The sequence below is a fragment of the Canis aureus genome, chromosome 25, assembly GCF_053574225.1.
Source record: "Canis aureus isolate CA01 chromosome 25, VMU_Caureus_v.1.0, whole genome shotgun sequence".
Taxonomy (NCBI): domain Eukaryota; kingdom Metazoa; phylum Chordata; class Mammalia; order Carnivora; family Canidae; genus Canis; species Canis aureus.
The window spans coordinates 24611146-24632451 of NC_135635.1; the positions used below are offsets into that span (position 1 = coordinate 24611146).

Here is a 21306-nt window from a genome sequence, read left to right on the forward strand (position 1 = left end):
CATTTCACAATTCTTGATCACAAAAATATGCTTCAAAATAAGGGTGACTAATCTGAGAAATTTAAATACTATACGATTCCAATTATATGACTTTCTGGAAAAGGCAAAACTTGAAAACAATAAAATAAAAATATCAGTGGTTGTTAATGGGTTTAGAGAGATGAATTAGGCAGAGCACAGAGGATTTTTAGAGCAGTTAAAATGTTCCATATGATACCATAATGATAGACATCTGTCTTAAACATTTGTTCAAACCCACTGAATGTACAACACCAAGATTGAACCCCTAGGTAAATATGGAATTTGGTTGATGATGATGTGTCAATGTAAGTTCATCCTTGATTTAAAAGGGAAAAAAATATACCACTCTGGTGACTAATGTTGTTTATGGGACTATGTATATGTGGGGGCAAGTGTATATGGAGAATCTCTGTACCTTTCACCAGTTTTCACATAAAACTTAAAACTTCTCTCTCAAAAAAAAAAAAAGTCTTTTAAAAAAATAAACAGGACTTGGTCTTGACTGCTAAATGTGAGACCATTATAATAATCACCTGTGCGATCTTGTATCCAGTCCAATATCCAATAGGGAAATAGGGAGTTGTTACAACACAGTTAAAAGCAGAGCTCATGGGGATCCCTGGGTGGCTCAGTGATTTGACACCTGGCTTTCCGCCCAGGGTGTGATCCTGGAGTCCCGGGATTGAGTCCCACATCATGCCTGCTTCTCCCTCCTTCTGTGTCTCTGCCTCCCTTTCTCTCTCTCTCTGTGTGTGTGTGTGTGTGTGTGTCTATCATGAATAAACAAATAAATAAATCTTAAAAAAAAGAAATAAAGAGCACCAAGAATGGTAATTAAGTGTATAATTAAGAGATTTTTGTTATTTATTTTCTTCTTGAAATTTTCTTAAATGACAATTGACTACCTTAAAACTGTGGTGATAAAAGTCAGAAAAGAGTAGTTATCTTAAGCAGAGAGGTAGAAGTACAGATGTTCTATATCTTGATCTTGGTAGAATTATATGGGTATGTATGTAAATTAAAATTCATCAAACTTATGCAGTTCATATCTCATTTTACTGCATGTAATTCCACTTCAATAAAATAGTGTTAGAATTTTTTTAAAATGTAAGGACAAAGAAAGGTTTACAGACAAGTGATATAAAAAGATATAACAGGAAAATAGTAATTAAAGAAAGTAGTGTAGGTACATTAATATTAGTTTAAATAATTCTTAAGGATAAATTTATGTTATATAACAATAAAATGTTTAATATACCAGGATGATTCAAAAACATAGCCCCAAAATTAAGCAAAAATTGACAGAACTACACATAAAAATGTTCAAATCTACCTTCATAGTATGACATTTCAACAAATCTTTCTTAGAAATTGATAGATCAAATAAAAAAATAATCAGTAATGTTATGTAAGATTTGAGCAGTAAAATTAATAAGCTTGATCTAATGGACATTATATATGTACTATTATTCAACCCCAAAATTGGAATTGCACATTCTTTTCAGACACAAAGGTATGCTTACAAAGACTGGCCATGTGTCAGACCATAATTATAGCAAGCCTCAACCAATTCCATTTACCTCAATACAATGAAATTAAAAAGTTAATATCAAAATCCTAGCAGCTAAGAACTAATTAAAAATGCCCTTCTAAGCTACTTACTGGCCAAAGAAGAAATAATAATGGAAATAAGAGAATCAGAGGTGCAAGTTTTGCCATCAATCAGAGCAGAGAAATGTACGGTTGTTGGATAAGAATGTGGAGTTCACAGAGTTTCAGGTTTTGTTTTAAGATGAAGGATACAGTGGTGTGTTTGTATAATAATGGGGAGGATCCTTAGGATATGGGGGAAATTATGCTGTTGTTTGGGGCAGGGGGCATATAATTGAAAAGGCAGAGTCCTTAGGAGAGTGAGATGGTTCCACTACACAGTGGAGAGGTTTCCCTTACTGTCCATACATCGCAATGGGAGGAAAGGCAGGGGCTGTAGGAACATATGCAGGTAGATAAGGAATTATGGAAATAAACACATCAGATTGCTTATATTTTCTCAGTAAGATAAGGAGCAAGGTAATCAATTTATAGTGAGGAATGGGAAGAGGATGCTGGAGTTTGAGGGGAAAAAACAACAAGTGTGAACTTGTTTTGGTGAGTAGGATAAGGATTAGGGAAATACAGTGAGGTTGTCATCAGGCAATTCTAAGTCCCTTTTGAAATTTTTACTCATAAATTTAAAGGGAGTCCAACAGCCAGGCAGTGTATTTCTTTCTTTAGCCATGATAAATCGTTCTGGAGCATTGCTAAATGTGCAGTGATCTAGATATACCCAAAGGTTGGGATTTTGCCAACGGAGGAAAAAGGAAGAACAAATCACCAAGAAAAAGACAGAAGGAATCCCAAGAATGGACAATGGAATCTAAACTCAGTAAGAGGAGTGTGAAGCTCAGAAAAGGTGATCAACAGTGTAAATAAAGGCAGTTGGATCAAATATGATCTGAAAATGTAAGCCCACTGATCCATTTCAGAAATGCTGGGAAGCTTAAACTTCCTGAGGTCATGAAAATAGAAATTCTAGTTTATTGTCACTATATTTTAAGAAGCAAGGATGTCATATCTGGCATCTAACAATGAAGTTTTAAGCCACTATGTATATCTTATCTAATTTAATTTTCAAAACAAGCTTAATAAGTTACAGGCTTAAATTCTCTGGGGGTAGTGGCCATGTTTATCATGATCACTGCCACAATCCTGGCTCTTAGCAAAGTACCTCACCCACAGAACATGCTTAATAATTGTGTGCAATATATTGATTAATGCTTGATTTAAGGACTAGAAGATGAAAGTCACAATGGTTACAGAACTTTTCTAAGGTCCAAGAAGCAGAAATAAACAAAGCCAGTTTAGAACTTAGTTTTTCTTTTTTTTTTTTTACTTCTAGACCAATTCCTTTTCCACTGTCCCATGCTACCCTAGGATAACATGAGGCTGATGTGGAGGTAGTGAGTCATCCTAAAAGAACCAGCCTGACTTTCTATGCCATCCCCGTGTTCTTCCTCAGTTGGGATAAAGAAAAGGAAGCATGTGAAAGACTTGGATAGATTGGGAAGTTGGAGAAGGGGGCAAGGGGAGGATGACTCAACAAATGATTCAATAGGCCATATCCTAGAGCAATGGTTTCAAAAATTTTTGACTGTGATCCACTGATAAGATGTGCATTGTCTTAATCAGCTCAGACCATTATAAGAAATACCACAGACTGGGTGGCTTGAACAACAAACATTTATCTCTCACAATTCTGGAGGCAGAGAAGTCCAAGATCAAGGTACCAGCAGATTTGGTGTATGTAAAAACCCCACTTCCTGGCTTGTACACAGCTGCCTCCTCATTGTATCAGCACATGTCCAGGAGAGATCGTTTTTCTTGTTTCTCTTTTTATCTGAGGGCACTAATTCCATTCATGAGGGCTTCACCCTTATGACCTAATATTACCTCCCAAAAGCCTCACTTCCAAATGCCATCACACTAGTGATTAGGGCGTCAATATAGGCATTGGGTGAGGGTGGGAGAAGAAAGTCTATAGCGTAAATATTATACCACAACCCAACATTCATACACACACATATACCCTCCCTACACCCCCACCATTTACACACACACTGACACAAAAGTTTCATGAAGCAATACATACCCTTCCTTACTTATGAGTATTTGCCTTTACTTATGAGACATAAACTCTGATATTTCCTGTCATATTCTTTTATTTTTATTCTATCCTACTTTTTATTTTTTTATTTTTTTAAAAGATTTTATTTATTTATTCATGATAGACAGAGAGAGAGAGAGAGAGAGAGAGGCAGAGACACAGGCAGAGGGAGAAGCAGGCTTCATGCCGGGAGTCTGACGTGGGACTCGATCCCGGGAACCCAGGATCGAGCCCTGGGCCAAAGGCAGGTGCTAAACTGCTGAGCCACCCAGGGATCCCCTCTATCCTACTTTTTAAATGTTGGTAGCAACTAATTAGATTTTATAGCCCTAGAAGTTACCTATTTAAAGTTTGAAAAATACTGCCATAGAATGACTTAAGACCTTAGTCTTCTTTCTCCTCTATGGCTTTCCAAATTGAAGTCAGTCATCTCAATAGTTTTTTAGTTTTTGTTTTTACTAGCTATGGGATAGTTTATAATCATCATCATAATAATACAGCCACCCTACATTTTTAAAATACTTCATAGTATTCTAAATGCTGACTCCTTCTCTGTTTCTATGCAACATCCCCAGACCAGTAACTTAAGAGAGAAATGCATTGACCATATTTTATAGTTTAGAAAACTAAGGTTGAAATACATTAAATGACTTGACCAAAGACACCAAGTCAATTAGCATCACACCTATAACTACTAACTCGTTCTCCTTTCTCCAAATCCTTCCTCCTATTCTTAATTGTGTTTCTATCACCAAAAACCAAAATGTGAGACAAGAACTGAATTCTACTACACATTTGGGAAACTAAGAATAAAGGAAATAGCTGGGGTAAGAGAAAGGAAAAAGGATCCTCTTTGGAAATCAAAGGAGTGGAGAAAGGCATTTGAGAGACAAAGTAAATGCTAACGTCCTATGGACAACGAATTAATATTTATATATGTGTGTGTGCGTGCATGCATACAAAGTAGGATAGCTTATTATAAAATCATGTAAAACAGTAAGTACTTATCTTTACTCCCTACCTCATTTATTGGACTAGCATTCAGACTCAAAACTGATGTTTTTGTACTAACATCAAATTAATAGAAGTCTGGTTTTCAACAATAAAACATGAAACATAAAAGGTTTTGGAAATTCTTGCCATTTAAAAAAATCATGCCTTCATTCTCCTTGGCATCATGAGAAATATTCCCTCAGGATATCTTACTACCACGTTCCAATTACAGAAGCATTAAAGATGAGAAGACAAAAGCCTGTTTTTAGAGACAAATCATTACCTCTAAGAACATAGACCACCCACTGTTCTTATATACACCTTCCAGATCCTATAAAATTGATGGTGATAACAAAATAAAATTCTATTTAAGCTGAATAACAATAGAAAGTTAACAAGCACTGGTTCTAGATAAAACAACCAACCAACCAACAACAAAGAGAAGTACATGTGTTTTTCTTACACCATCATGTAATGTTGTTGGAAAACTCACATAACAAAAGCTTTCCACGTTGCCAGTCTTAGCAAAGCAGCTTTTCTATAAGATCTATCAAATATAAGGTTGGACCACTTATAAATATATAACTTTATATCAAGTATACAGTTATCCCACTGTAAGGGATAAAATACTCTGGAAATGCAATAATACCCACGACACCATTGTTTCAAGGAATATTTTAAGAACGTTCATTGGAAGACAGTGGGTGCATCAGAACTTTGGAACTACATTAAAAATTTTTTTTGAATTAACAACTTCAGGGAACACTTTCAAGGTGATTTAAGGACAGTCCTTTAGAATTTATTTTAAACAATGAAAATCAGGTTTAGTGAGTCCATATGGAAAAACGAAGTTTAATTAGAAAAGCACTTAACATTGTCTGCTATATTGTAGGAGTTCTTGCACTGTGTTTTTATCATTTTTAACTACTCTCTTTGTGTAATCTTGCCCTGTGTTTACCCTACAGTTCCCTTTTGTTTCCTTGTCAACACACTAACTACAGACAAGCAGATTCTATTATTTTAGCTTACTCAGTGGCTCTTAGATTGTTCATTGAGAAGATCACATCACATCTCTCCACAGCTGTTGGCAACATGTCTTGCCTGAAATAAACAAACAGATTTCATTTCTTTCGTATAATTAGAGTTCAGCTAGCTTACGCTACCAGTGAACTCAAATGTCCTTTTAAAAATCTGAAAGGTTTTAAATTTAAGATACATGAGTATGCCAGTCTCCAGAGTCTTTTTCTAAGGTTAGGAAAGGGACATGAATATCTATATTACTATTTACACATACAAGCTAGACTTTTGCAACTAATGAATACTCTGCATTTCACTTTATTTTTTTTTTTTTTCAACCTCTTTCCTTTTTTTTTTTTTTTTTTATTATTATTTTTTTTATTGGTGTTCAATTTACTAACATACAGAATAACACCCAGTGCCCGTCACCCATTCACTCCCACCCCCCGCCCTCCTCCCCTTCTACCACCCCTAGTTCGTTTCCCAGAGTTAGCAGTCTTTACGTTCTGTCTCCCTTTCTGATATTTCCCACACATTTCTTCTCCCTTCCCTTATTTTCCCTTTCACTATTATTTATATTCCCCAAATGAATGAGAACATATAATGTTTGTCCTTCTCCGATTGACTTACTTCACTCAGCATAATACCCTCCAGTTCCATCCACGTTGAAGCAAATGGTGGGTATTTGTCATTTCTAATCGCTGAGTAATATTCCATTGTATACATAAACCACATCTTCTTGATCCATTCATCTTTCGTTGGACACCGAGGCTCCTTCCACAGTTTGGCTATCGTGGCCATTGCTGCTAGAAACATCGGGGTGCAGGTATCCTAGAGAAGAACACAGGCAACACCCTTTTTGAACTCGGCCATAGTAACTTCTTGCAAGATACATCCACGAAGGCAAAAGAAACAAAAGCAAAAATGAACTATTGGGACTTCATCAAGATAAGAAGCTTTTGCACAGCAAAGGATACAGTCAACAAAACTCAAAGACAACCTACAGAATGGGAGAAGATATTTGCAAATGACATATCAGATAAAGGGCTAGTTTCCAAGATCTATAAAGAACTTATTAAACTCAACACCAAAGAAACAAACAATCCAATCATGAAATGGGCAAAAGACATGAACAGAAATCTCACAGAAGAAGACATAGACATGGCCAACATGCACATGAGAAAATGCTCTGCATCACTTGCCATCAGGGAAATACAAATCAAAACCACAATGAGATACCACCTCACACCAGTGAGAATGGGAAAAATTAACAATGCATTTCACTTTAAGTTACTAAATTCTCCCTGTATAAACTGTCATATCAAGTGGAAACCTTCAAGCACTGTCTTTCCTCGTCCAAGGGCTTCCCTGGAAGGGGGGCTCCACCTATGTGAGGAGTGATTACAGTGCACTGCTCTGTTGCCTGATTGGTTCAAAGTTGGACACATGACTGAGTAAGGCTCATCAGAGGGATTTTTGCTAGAACTAAGCACAGGGCATTCTCTTTTTTTTCTGAGACAAAAGATACTAAAGACCAAACAATCCTAAAGCTGAGGGGTACTCTCTTTACCAATGCATGTAGAGAGCCTACCTGAGAAGGAAACCAACTTGGAAAAAAGCAAAGTCAGGCCTGGAAAGAGCAGTGCCCCGGTGATATAATTTCACCACACGATCTAGCTGTCCTTGAGCTAGATGTGGACTTTGAGTTCCAATTTTACATGCTCTGGGTTTCTGTCACTTGCAAACAAAATGGTTCTGGCTAATGTTACAGATGGCAAAGAAGTAAGCATGGCCTTTCATTCTATGCTATCTTCACAGAAAATTACTTAAAGTAAAACTGTGAACTTGACCTGTGTCCCTTCATGCTTTTCACTCTGGGCCTCCTCCCAGGTCCAAGTCAACTGCCCTCCTCTGGTCATCTATGCACCAGTCTCCTCCTTCTCAAATACAAACCTGCTCTCAAGCAGAGTGCTGTTAGAAATAATTTATATCTTGGTGTAAACATATTCATTTAACAATCCTCTTAGGAATATTTTCAGGTTAAGACTGATCTCCAATTACAGAATACACATCATATTAGAGTTTTCATGTTATCTTATCTTATTTTATTTCTGCTGACATCACCACTTAATCTCCAGGGCTAGACATCTCAATTAATACTGCATAGCCAAAAGTGGAAACAACCCAAGCGTCCATCAACAGGTGAGTGGATAGCAAATGTGATCTATATATACAATGGGATATTATTCATCCATAAAGGGACTAAAGGTTTGATACGTGCTACTACATGGATGAACCTTGAAAACATTATGCTAAAAATAAGCCTGGCACAAAAGAACAAATATCATATGATTCCACTTATATGAAATATCTAGAATAGGCAAATATATTGACAGAAGGCAGATTAGAGGGAGAGGTGTGGAGAGAGGGAGAGTTACTGATTAACAGAGTTTCTGTTTGGAATGATGGAAAAGATTTGGAAACAGTGAGGATGGTCGCTCAACGCTATAAATATAATTAATCCCATTGAATATACACTTAAAATTGTTAAATGTTTTGTGTCATATATATTTTTATCACAAAAAACTTTAATTATACTATGATACTTCTATCCTATTAGATTGACAAAGATCTAACATTTTAACACTATATTAGTGCTATTGAGTTTGCAAGGAAATTGGTAGTCCACACAATGTTGGTAGGGATGTAAACATGATACAACCCCTAGGAGGAGAATTTTAAAATATCCTGCAAAATTACATATGCCTCTACCTTTTAACCCAGCAATTTTACTTTTAGGTATCTATCTTATAGATAGACTGCAAAATTACAAAAACGACATATGTTCAAGATGGTTCATGTCAGCACTATTTATAAGAGCCTAAGACTAGAAAGAAGATAAAAACAATAGGGAAATGAAATAGACTCAGAGGTGCCCAGACTTTTTTGAAAAGACTTTAGTGTTTTAGAGAAGTTAAAGGTTCACAGCAACATTGAAAGGAAGGTACAGAGATTCCTCATACAACCTTCTACCCCACACATATATTGCCTCCCCCATTGTCAATATCTTATGCCAGAGTGTACACTTGTTGCAACTGATGAGCCAACATTGACACAACATAATCACCCAAAGTCCATAGTTTACATTAGGGTTCACTCTTGGTATTATACAAATGTACAATGGGTTTGGACAAATGTAGAGACATTTATCTATCATTATAGTATTATACAGAATATTTTCACTGCCTAAAAATCCTCTGTGCTCCACTTATTCAATGCCCCCAATCCCTGATCTTTTTTCTGCTCCATAGTTTTGCCTTTCCCAGATTGTCATATATCTGGAATCATATAGTATGTAGACTTTTCAGATTGGCTTCTTTCACTTGATAATATGCACTTAAGGTTCTTCTAGTCTTTCAATGACTTGATAGCTCATTTTTTTAGCACCAAAATAATATTCTATTCTCTGTATGTACCATGGTCTATTTATCCATTCACCTATTGAAAGACATCTTGGTTGCTTCCAAGCTTTGGCCATTATGAATAAAGCTGCTACAAACACATCCATGTGTAGACTTCTGTGTGAACATAAATTTTCAAGTTCTTTGGGTAAATATCAAGGAACATGACTGCTGGATTTTATGGTAAAAGCATGTTTGGTTTTGTAAGAAACCAACAAACTGTCTTCCAAAGTGGCGGTACCATTTGCATTTCTACCTACAATATATGAAAGTTTACTGTTGTTCCACACCCTCAACAGCATTTAGTATTAATGTTCCAGATTTTGCCCATTCAAATCTGTGTGTAGTGATACTTCATTGTTGTTTTAATTTTCATTTCTTTAATGATAATTTGATGTGAAGCATCTTTTCAATTGCTTACTTGCCATCTGTCTATCTTCTTTTATGAGGTGTCTTTTAAGGTCTTTAAACCATTCCTTAATCAGGTTGTTTATTTTCTTACTGTTGAGTTTTAAGAGTTTTTTGCATATTTTGGATAATAGTCATTTATCAGATGTGTCTTTTGCAAATTTTTTTTTCCAGTTTGTGGTTTGTCTTCTCATTCTCTTGACACTGTCTTTTGCAGAAGCTTTTAATTTCAATGAAGTTCAGTTTATCAATGATTTGTTTATGGATTATGACTTTAATGCTATATCAAAAAAGTCATCACCATACCCAAGGTCATGTAGGTTTTATCCTATGTTATCTTCTATAGAAGTTTTGTAGTTTTCCATTTTATATTTAGGTCTGTGATCCATTTTGAGTCAATTTTTGTGAAGGGTATAAGACCTGTGTCTAGGTTCATTTTTTGCATGTGGATAATCAGTTCTAACACCATTTTTGAAAAGACTATTTATGCTCTCTTATATTGCCTTTGCTCCTCTGTCAAAGTTTGGTTGACTAGATTTATGTGGATCTATTTCTGGGCTCTCTATTTTTTTCCATTAACCTATTTGTCTATTCTTTAATCAATACTATAGATTCATAGTAAGATTTGTAATAAGTCTTGAAGTCAGGTACTACCAGTCCTCCAATTTGGTAATTCTCCTTCAACACTGAGTTCACTATTCTGGGTCTTTTTGCCTCTTTATATAAACTTTAGAATCAGCTTGTCAATATTCATAAAATAACTTGCTGGGAATTTTATCAGAATTGCATTGAATCTAGACTGAGTTGGGATTAACAGACGCTCTGATAATATTGAGTCTTCCTACTCATGAACATGGATTATTTCTCCATTTATTTAGTTTTTTTAAAACTGTTCATCAGAGGTCTGTAGGTTTCCTCAGGTAGCTCTCATACATATTTATATTTATACCTAAGTATTTCATCTTGGTGAGATGCTAATATAAATAATATTGTGTTTTTAATTTAAATTCCATTTATTCATTACTGGTATATAGGAACACAATTGACTTTTATATATTAACCTTGTATCCTGCAACCTTGCTATAAATGCTCATTTGTTTCAGTAGTTTTTTTTTTTTTTTGTCAATTCATTCAATTTTCAGATAGACTATTTTATCATCTTCCAACAAAATTTTATTTCTTTCTTCACAATGTATATACCTTTTATTTCCTTTTCTCATCTTATTAAATTAGCCAGGACTTCCAGTATGATGTTGAAAAGAAGTGGTGAGTGGAGACATCCTTGCCTTGTTATTGATCTTAGTGGGAAAGCTTCAAGCTTCTTATAAGTAAGTATGATGTTAGCTGATGGTTATTTGTATATATTCTTTATCAAGTTGTAGAAGTTCCCCTCTTTTCCTAACTTACTGAGTGTTTTTATCATGAATGAGTATTGTATTTCATCAATTTTTTGGTATCTATTGATATAATCATGTGATTTTTCTTTTTTAGCCTGTTGATGTGATGGTACATTAATTGATATAAGAATGTGGAGCTAGTCTTACATGCTTGAGATAACCCTCTTGGTCACGGTATATAATTCCTTTTATACATTGTAGAACTTGACTTGCTAATAATTTATTTGTGATTTTGGTATCTATGTTCATGAAATACACTAGCCTATAATTTTACTTTCTTGTAATGACTTTGTCTGGTTTTGATATTAGGGCAATAATGGCCTCACAGAATGAATTAGGAAGTATCCTCTCTGTTTCTATCTTCTGAAGGAGACTGTAGAGAATTGGTATAATTTCTCCCTTATATATTTAGTAGAATTCACCAATGAACCCATCTGGGGCAATGCTTTCTGCTTTGGAAGATTATTAATTATCAATTTGTTTACTAGATATCAGCCATTTAAATTACTTCATGTCTGAGTTTTGGCAAATTATGTCTTCCAAGAACTTAGTCCATTTCATTTATCAAAATTGTGGACATAGGATGCTTCATAGTATTTTTTATTATCCTTTTAATGTCCATGAGATCTATAATGATATCCATTCTTTCATTTCTTTTGTGTCCTCTTTCTTTTTTTCATAGTTAGCCTGACCAAAGGATCATCAATTTTATTGATCTCTACAAGAATCAACTTTTGGTTTCATTACTTTTCTGTTGATTTCTGTTTTCAATTTCATTAATTTCTACTCTAATTCTTATTTCTTTTCTTCTATTTAATTTTCATTTAATTTGCTTTTCTTTTTCTAATTTCCTAAGGTATAAACTTAAATGATTAAGTTCAGATCTTTCTTCTTTTCTAAAATACTCATTCAACACTATAAATTTCCCTCTAAGCATTCCATCCATTGCATCTCACACATTTCGATAAATTGTGTTTTCATTTCATTTGGTTTTCAAAATATTTTCAAATTCTCTTGAGATTTCTTCTTTAACCTATATTATATGTATTGTTTAATCTCCACATATTTGGACTATTTCAGTTATCTTTCTGTTCTTGACTTTTTAGTTTAATTCCATTGTGTAGCCTGAAAGTAGACATATAATTCCTACTCTTTTAAATTTGTCAAGGTGTATTTTATGGCCCAGAATGTGTTCCATCTTGGTGAGTGTTCCATGTGAGTTTGAGAAGAGTATATATTCTTCTATTTTGGTAAAGCTGTCTATGGATACCAATTGGTATCCAGTTGTTTGGTGTTGTTTTGAGTTCAGTTATGTCCTTAGTGATTTTCTGCCTGCTATATACATAAGCATACATAAGCAAGTATATGGTATATACATAATAATACATAATCAAATATACTGTTGCTGTTATTATTTTGAACTAACCACTGTCTGTTAGATCAATTAAAAATAAGAAAAAATTTTTCTTTACTTTCACTTATTCTTTCTTCAGGGCTCATCCTTTATGTAGATCTGAGTTTCTAACATATATTCTTCCCTCTAAAAAATTTTAATATATCTTCCAAGGCAGGTATGCTAGCAACAGATTCCCTCAATTTTTGTTTATCTGAAAAAGTCTTCATCTCCCTTTCACTCTTGAAGACTAATTTCACAGGGTAGAGAAATCTAGATTGGTGATTTTTTTTCTTTCAACATTTTATTTGATTCTACTCACTTCTTGTTTGCACAGTTTCTGAAAAGAGAAGAAGTTGGATGTAATTCTCATCTTTTTTTCTTCTATAGATTAAGGGGTTTTTTTCCTGTGGCTTCTTTCAGGGTTTTTCCTTGTCAATGATTTTTCTTTAGTTTGAAATTGATATGCCTATATGTGGCTTTTTAAGCACTTATCCTGTTTGATATTCTCTGAGTTCTAGATTTGATGGTTTAGTGTCTGAAAATAATTTGGGAAAATTTCCAGTTCATTGTTGTTTCAAATATTTCTTCTTTTTTTCTTTTTCTTTTCATTCTGTCATTCCCATTATGTGTATGTTACATCTTTTTTAGTTGTCCCACAGTCCCTGGATACCCTATTCAGTTTTTTAGTCTTTGTTCTTTTTTCTTTTCTTTTCACTTTTGGAATTTTCTATTGATATGTCCTCAAGCTCAAAGATTCTTTTTTTCAGCCATATCCAGTCTATTAATGAACTCCTGTATCTCCTAATCCACATATTAATCATAGATGTTTTAAATTCCAAGTCTGATCATTTCAACATTCCTACCATGTCTGGTTCTGATGCTTGCTCAATCTTTTCAATTGTGTTTTTTGCCTTTTAGTAGCCTTGTAATTTTTTCTTGGTAGTCAAATATGAGGTACCAGGTAAAAGAAATTACCATAAATAGGCCTTTAATAATGCAATGATAAAATGTGTGGAGGGGATGATGTGAGGATAGGGGAAGCTTTCTATAGTCCTATAATTAGGTCTCAGTCATATAGTAAGCCTATGTCTCTGGACTATGAACTTTACAAGTGTTTTCCAGTCTCATCTCCTTAGATGAGCTAGAATGGCTATAGCTGGAGAGAATGGATATTTCCCTTTCCTCAGGTCAGTTAGGCTCTGATAATTCTCCAGCAGGCTGGATTCTGGCTAACTAGTTCCTTCTGAGGATAGGGATAGTTAAGAAAAACAGAGTGCTCAGGCATATTTCAAAATGATCATTTTCCCCTCTCCCTACCAGAAGCATAAGGGGATCTTTCCCTTAATATTTACCATGAAACCCTGGTTGAGATCCTGAAGAAAAAACACACAAGTGTGGGGAGGGGTGGAAGTGAGGGGCTGCTACTGATGAATGTGTTCGCCTGGAGTTTTTATTTCTCATGTTTGTCCACACTGAGATTCTAGCAATTCATCAATTACAATTCAAGCTTTCTTAAACTGGTACTAGTTCCTAAGGTAGTCTCTGCTTTAGTAAGCCATGACTCTATATTTACCTGTCTCTCCAGTGTTGGGGGCAGTGGCCTACTCTGTGTCCTCATCTCTCTAACAGATCCAAGAGTTGTTGATCTTTCTGTCTGTTCAGCTTTTTCCTTGTTAGATGGACCATCAACTTCCAAGCTCCTTACATATGGAACCAGAAACCCAAACTTTCTTGATTGCAACTTAATGAGTCAGAAATCTTATCTTAATGGAATGCCTAAACCAAAAGAAATACCTAACAGTTCTGTATATTAAGTAGTTAGGTCCAGACAACTTAAATATTTATGATCTAATTTATTAGCAGCCATTTAAAAAAGAATAAAAGACACCAATTGAAATAAAAGGTAATTTTTTCTCAAATATCCACAGTTGCTTGGCAAGGGGATGTGTGCACCTACTGTACACTGCACAACTTCTCAAACCTTGAAATAATATTAAACACCTTCCTCAATTTTGATTCCATATTGATTTTAATGGGTCATTTGCTTTCTATAACAGCAGCCACCAGAAACCCAGCTTTACAAACATACGGTATAAGCAAAGAGAATATAGCACAATCTAATGTTGAAACAATGATCTACTTCAATCTAGTTGTTTGTGTAGTCTGACAAATATCAAATAATACTGTGCTTCTCTCAAGAATTTAGAATAACCCACAGTGCCCCTAAGAGATTGCTGCAGTGCCCTGGGGATTGATAAATAGTACATCTACCCAAAGGAGTCATATGTAGCTGTAAACAGTTGTGAGGAATAGCTCTACATCCTCCTATGAAATGATCTTCAGTATGTGTTATTAGAAGAAAAAGTATATACAGCATATTAGTAAAAGGAAGCATACATATGAATATTTGTACATCTTATATTTAAAAGAGGAAGGAGAAATTGTCAAATTATTTCTAATATTTACCTATAGACACAGGAAAATAACAAAGTAGAGGGGTCTGAGATAAAAGTTAGACTCTTCTATACATACTTTGGTTTTTTGGCTTTGACTTTATACATGTTTTACATAATTATAAAACAATTTTTGAAAGCGATCTCCAAAAATAGTAAGCTAAATATAGCAAATGGACTTAAATGCATATTGATTTTATGGCATAACCACACAGAGAGTAACTATTTAATGTGATTTTAAAACTCGAGAATTAAAAGCTAGTGGGAAATTCTTCAAAGGTATTAGAACTGCAAAAACATATTAAGCTGTTGCCAGTGATCATATTCTTGCTGGCAGTGTTGGTATTGTTACTCTGAGACTGATTCGTGTGTGTCATGGGTTAAAATAGAATTACGTTGGTGTTGTTGAGAACAGGGATTCTTAACAAGATAGACAGTAGATACAGGTGAAAGCTGTCTTATATTTGAGTTGAAAGTCAATACAAGTTCATGATATATTTTGTCTTAAAATATATATATATTTCTTTACTCCCAAAGTGGCACACAGCAACAGTACTGCAAGACAGATGAAAGCCAGTATCACACTATCACTAGTTCCTTTTCACTTTAGTAAAGAGGGTATCCTTGAGGCCCTCCTGGGAAACAGTGAACTGATAGGTTTTCTAGTTTTATATAATTAACCCATACCAGTATACACAATTCTATTACCCTTTTTATCTCTTTCTCAGTTCTCAGCCAAGATAGTTCCAGCTCCTCAATTTCATATAGTGTAGTATGGTTTTTCCCCAAGCTTCAAGAAGTGCACCCAGCAGTGCATGAGGATTAGTTCCAGGTCTACTCATGAGAACATTAAATCTGAAGTCATGGAAAGATGTACCATATCAATATATTCTCACTTATCCAGTTTTATATTCTGTCCCTCAGCTACAGCAATTTGAAGTCCATTCTAAGACACTTTACCTTGCTTTCTTTCGGTACATATTAACCAGATCCTGTGCATTTGGGTTTGACTAAGCTCTTTCTCACCATAACAAAGACAGTAGTTTCCAGTTGGGCCATGCTAAGATTTACCTTAGTAATTAGTTTAAAATAATGAGATGTAAGGTCAGATCCAAAGAGGACAAGTATTATGTCATCAGACTATTGCTTCAGATGAGGACTCTGCATTGTATTCAGGCAAGAGAAGTGTCCATCTTCTAGAACTAGGGAGTAGTTGAGCAGATCAATTATGTTAGCAAACAGGGTATCTGGGGGGTAGAAGCTTTCCAAGAATATCTACCCAAATATTTCTAGCTTACTTCTCTAGCTTCACCCCTTCCCCAAGGGTCACGAGGAGACTTTGTTGGGGCTATAAATATAACCTTCTTTCTAGCTCCATTAACCTCACAATTGGGTTCTCAGCCTAGTTTTTAAGCACTATCTGCCCTCCTATTTCAGAATGTAAGTTTCTCTTTGAATGCTACCCTGCTGGCCTTCTGGCTTTCACACTGTACATTCACTTGATAGTGACTGACATGAACGAGTTATTTTCTTTCTTTGGTGCTTAACAACAAGCAACCAGATTCATAATTTTTATAATTATTATTGCCTTCATATCTCTTAATGATTAGAACAATCCTATAAGTAGTGTATCACCTTCCAACTATTCCCAAGACAATTAACCACAGGTGAGAGTCTTAGTAACTGTGATGCTACAGCATCACAGAAATATGAGTCATTGTTCCCATCTGGTCAACAGTTATCCAATTCTAGAAACCCACTCCCAGTATAAACTATCTTGATTGATGTTCCCCCAGAAACAGACACTGATAGAAGGATTCAGTGCAAGTAATTTATTTGTGAAGTGTAGGAAATACCAGTAGAGTCAGATGTAAGTCTGACTCTAAGGAAAAAAGGAAGGAAAAAAGGAAGCCAGTAAAGTGTGTACTATCAACAACTATAACCTTGGGCAATTATAGCTTAATTCCACTGAGAACCTCCATGGTATAAAATACATGCCTCTGAGTATTCCCACACGAAAGGCAAGGCAATTTTTTCCCTGTTCATTTTGCCTTCTTACCCTATAGTCCCTTTCACTATTTCTTATATTCCACACATGAGTGAAACCATATGATGATTGTCTTTCTCTGATTGACTTATTTCACTCACATAATACCCTCGAGATCCATCCACTTTGAAGCAAATGGTAGGTATTCATCTTTTGTGATGGCTGAGTAATATTCTATTGTGTGTGTGTATATATATATATATATATATATATATATATATATATATATTCTATTGTGTATGTATTACAATACACTATACACACATACACAGTAGAATAGAATATAGTATATATATACACACATATAACCACATATTCTTTATCCATTCATCTGTCAAAGGTCATCATGGCTTCTTCCACAGTTTGGCTATTTTGGACATTGCTGCTATAAACATTGGGGGTGCAGGTGTCCTGTTGTTTCACTATATCTGTTTCTTTGGGGTAAATACCAAGTAGTGCAATTGCTGGGTCATAGGGTAACTCTATGGTTTTCAGAGTGGCTGTACCAGCTTACATTCCCACCAATAGTGCAAGAGGGTTCCCCTTTCTCCACATCCTTGCCAACATTAACCTATCAAATCTTTTCTATGATCTAAGTTGAAATCAATTCATCTGTTCTCTACCTTACCACACCTATTACCATGGTACTTTGTTTTTATCTCTATCTCAGCACTTTATACATTTTGCACAGTAATAGAGTTATTTGAAAAATATCTATTGTACCTACTAGGTTTGAGTTATTTGAGGGCAAGGGACCAAATCCTATTGGCATTTCAAAACATCGTAAAACCAGAACAGTGCTTAAAGTACAATTTTGTTTGATAAACAACTATAAATTATTCTTTTTCTTTCTTTTGAAATTATTGTATTCATTCAGTTACCAAATATTAGTTGAATGCCTACTAAGTACCAGGCCTAGTGCTAATTACTTGGGTAAGTCATGGAAGCCACCTTCTCTCATCTCCACCAAAAATCTTCCATTTTTTCTTACTAACTACTGCAGTAAGTCCCTTTTCCTGCCCTCTAAGGTGTGTATTACCCTTTTCTTTTAATTCTTCCTCTGCTTCATCCTCCCCCATATAACTACAATAATAAGTAATATGTATTGCACATATACTATGGGCCAGTCTCTGTTGGTTATTTTTTTTTCTGTTGGTTATTTAAACTCATTTGATCTTTCTAACAACACAACAAATGTTGAATTATTTTTTTTCAAATGTTGAATTATTAATTCCACTTTATAAATCTGGTAACTGAGGTACAAGAGTTAAGTAATTTGCACAAATGTATAAAGCTAGTAAGTACAGGATGGTAGGGACAGCTGGGACTCAAAACACTGCTTTATACTACCTATGTGATTTCATTCTTACTGCTTCTCAAAATGCCGTCTCTAAACATGGTATACGGGATCCCTGGGTGGCACAGAGGTTTGGCGCCTGCCTTTGGCCCAGGGCGCAATCCTGGAGACCCGGGATCGAATCCCACGTCGGGCTCCCGGTGCATGGGGCCTGCTTCTCCCTCTGCCTGTGTCTCTGCCTCTCTCTCTCTCTCTCTCTGTGACTATCATAAATAAATAAATTAATTAATTAAACATGGTATACACACGTCTGCTGATAATACCAACTGCAATGCTCTCCTACCTCCCTCTATCCAAACCCTTGAGCTAATAATTGCTCTAATTATATCCCTTTCTAACACCGTTTATGTTTTTGTTGAGGGTGTATCAAACTATGACTTTCCCTATTCTAAGCTATAGAAAAGACTTTTATCAGTGATGAGGTTTTGATAGTAAGAAATTCATTCTCTTCCTCATTATCTTCCTTTGATGTTCTGTACCTTTATGCAATGAACATTTAAGCTTCTCTTTGAAATACAGGTAGGAGAAAATTATTAGCAGAATTCCATGAGTAGCCTCTTTCTTCTCTTCAGATAAATTTTGGTTTAGATATGTCACTATTTTCCTTAGGCTAGACAACAGCGTAAGGAGGTAGGGTGGAGGAAGGCTAAAATGTCATCAGAATAAAACCAAAATATTCCCAGGGAAAAAAATCATTTGACTCTAAGATAAAGGCCAATGGGAAAATCAAAAGAAAAAAAAGAAATTTTAAATTTAATTCTAAAAGCATTTTATTCTAAAACCTGAAAACATATAGTTAGCAGAATTATTAATGATTTTAAAGCCCTTTCTAATGTAATTTATATTATTTCATTAATTTTCAAGTTCTAAACCATATTTGTCAGTGAGGCAGCCTCCATGGCATGCATACATTGAAACTGTTTTAAGTATTTTTAAGATTCCATTGTGATGTCTGATGTAGGATTGGCAGTATTTAAATGATTTTGGCCTGCAGCTCATCATCTCAGGCTGTGAATTCACTAAATTGGAAAAGAGGTAGGCAAAAGATTCATTTTGAATGGGAAATATCCAAGAGAATAAGCAGATTGGTCCAGGAGTTGCTGTTGGGTGCCTTTGAAGAATGGGAGTGCACCTTTTCCTAAATAAGAACTGAGTGTTTCAGCATATGGTGTTTGCAAACACACATGCACTCTCTTGGTAAAAGAAAACAACCCTTGATCACCTAAGCTGTCCAAATGGAAATTATCCTACTGTCTCATTCATCACTGCTCAGTTCAAGCACTATATAATTCATTTCCTACTTTTGGTCCTCTGTATATTATCACAAGTGCTACTGCAATATTTAGTGTTTCGGGTTGGAAATGTGAAGTGATGCAAAGACACAGTATTTGCATGTCACAGTGTGCAATGATTACAGAACACTGTGACTTATAAAAGTTCTCAAAAATAAATAAGTTTACGAGCTAACTTGAGACCTTAACGTTAAAAGAATGACAGCCAATAGAATTGTCTGCATTTTGTGAGTGTGTGGTTTTCTGGTGAGATAATATGGGATTCTTATCCCATAAAAACTTATAGGATAAGCTTTTCTTACTCATAGTGAAGTACACGTAAAATTGACTTTAAAGATTCATTATTTAGGCTTAAAAATCCCCTTTAGGAAAAATGGGACTGGCAGGTAACCTACCATGGAAAGAGAAAGAAATGAACAAATATATTCACTCTTCCTGGGGGAATTCCAGGCCTAAAAAGCAATGTAAAGAGACAGTTTGCTTTCCTTTTCTTCTTCAGAATCACCATAAAGTGATAATGACCTCAGGAGTCTGTGTGTGGCCCATTTGATGTGGTTTGGGCTTAAGGAAAAGCTAAAGGCTAAATGTATTTTAAGTGGGCTAAAACCAAGATAAATACATCCCTGAGGTCATTGTTTCCATTAGTTGACAACGTGTATACTATATTAAAAGCACTATAAAAACAATATACACTTTTCTAATGTTTTACTTTGGAAGAAGGGTTATCCACACTGAGTCTCCAAACATTGACTCAAAGTAAAACTAACTTTTATTCCTTAGGGGAAGCAATGTTTAAACAAACAGGCAACAAACAAACAAGCATCACTCCAGTTTACAGAAGAGAGTAGCTTTAGTTCAGTATAGACCCTCAACACAGAGCTACACAAAACAAGCCATTAAGGCTAATTATGCTGCATGTTACACATGCATAGAAGTGTTTAGCAGGTTTTAGCAAATTGCATAGCTATTGATCTTTATAAAATATATACCACCTATTTGCAAAATCAACTGAGGAGGCAAGCCCAGTGCTCAGTATGAAAAGAAAAAAAATAATGCCATTAAGCTAAGTTTTATTTTATCCAAATCTCAAATTAGTGTGGGTTAAATATAATTTTACATTATGATTTTGGTGTGGTTCTCTAAAAAGTCAATAGGTAATTGGGTCCATCATGTGTAAATACAGTTGTAGAAGTTGATTTTATAAGTCTTAAAGCTATAATCCCATATTACATACATAAGGTTTATTTGATATCTCTAAGTCAACAATATAGTTCAAACAAAACTATTTATGCCTCTGTGAGGATTTCCCATATTAAAGAGTATCCTTTCATATATCTCTGTACTACACATACAGTTCTAAAGATATAAATGGTTCGCACAACTCCAAAATACGGCCCCTAATAATCTTCTTAATATCTCCTTTCTCCTAGAGCAGCAAAGTCTGTTTCAACTTGTCTTCTAGGTATTACCTGTTTGTGTTCCCTAACAGATTTCAAAGGAGTATATTGATGTTGACAAAAAATCATTTTATTTCTATGATACTTTGGCTAGTTATACTTGTGACTAAACATGCCATTTTGCAGAAAATGAAAGAAAACTTTTCTCCAAAGTGCCTATGTACATCAGAATGGCTAAAACAATAAAGACTGAAATCTTAAATATTAGAGAGGAAATAGAACAAATGATATTCCCATTCATTGCTGGTGGGAAAGTAAAATGGTACAATCACTATGAAAAACTATCTGGCAGTTTTCACTAAGG

At 34.9% G+C, this 21306-nt stretch overlaps 1 long non-coding RNA gene across 3 annotated transcripts in view; it reads right to left on the bottom strand.

The window, feature by feature from the left end:
• Positions 1 to 21306, bottom strand: part of LOC144297094 (uncharacterized) — a 174855-nt gene that overhangs the window by 11466 nt on the left and 142083 nt on the right. For all 3 annotated transcript variants that reach the window (XR_013364158.1, XR_013364157.1, XR_013364159.1), the window contains exon 5: positions 5747 to 5818. This is a non-coding gene — a long non-coding RNA (uncharacterized LOC144297094). The remainder of the gene's footprint in view (positions 1 to 5746; positions 5819 to 21306) is intronic.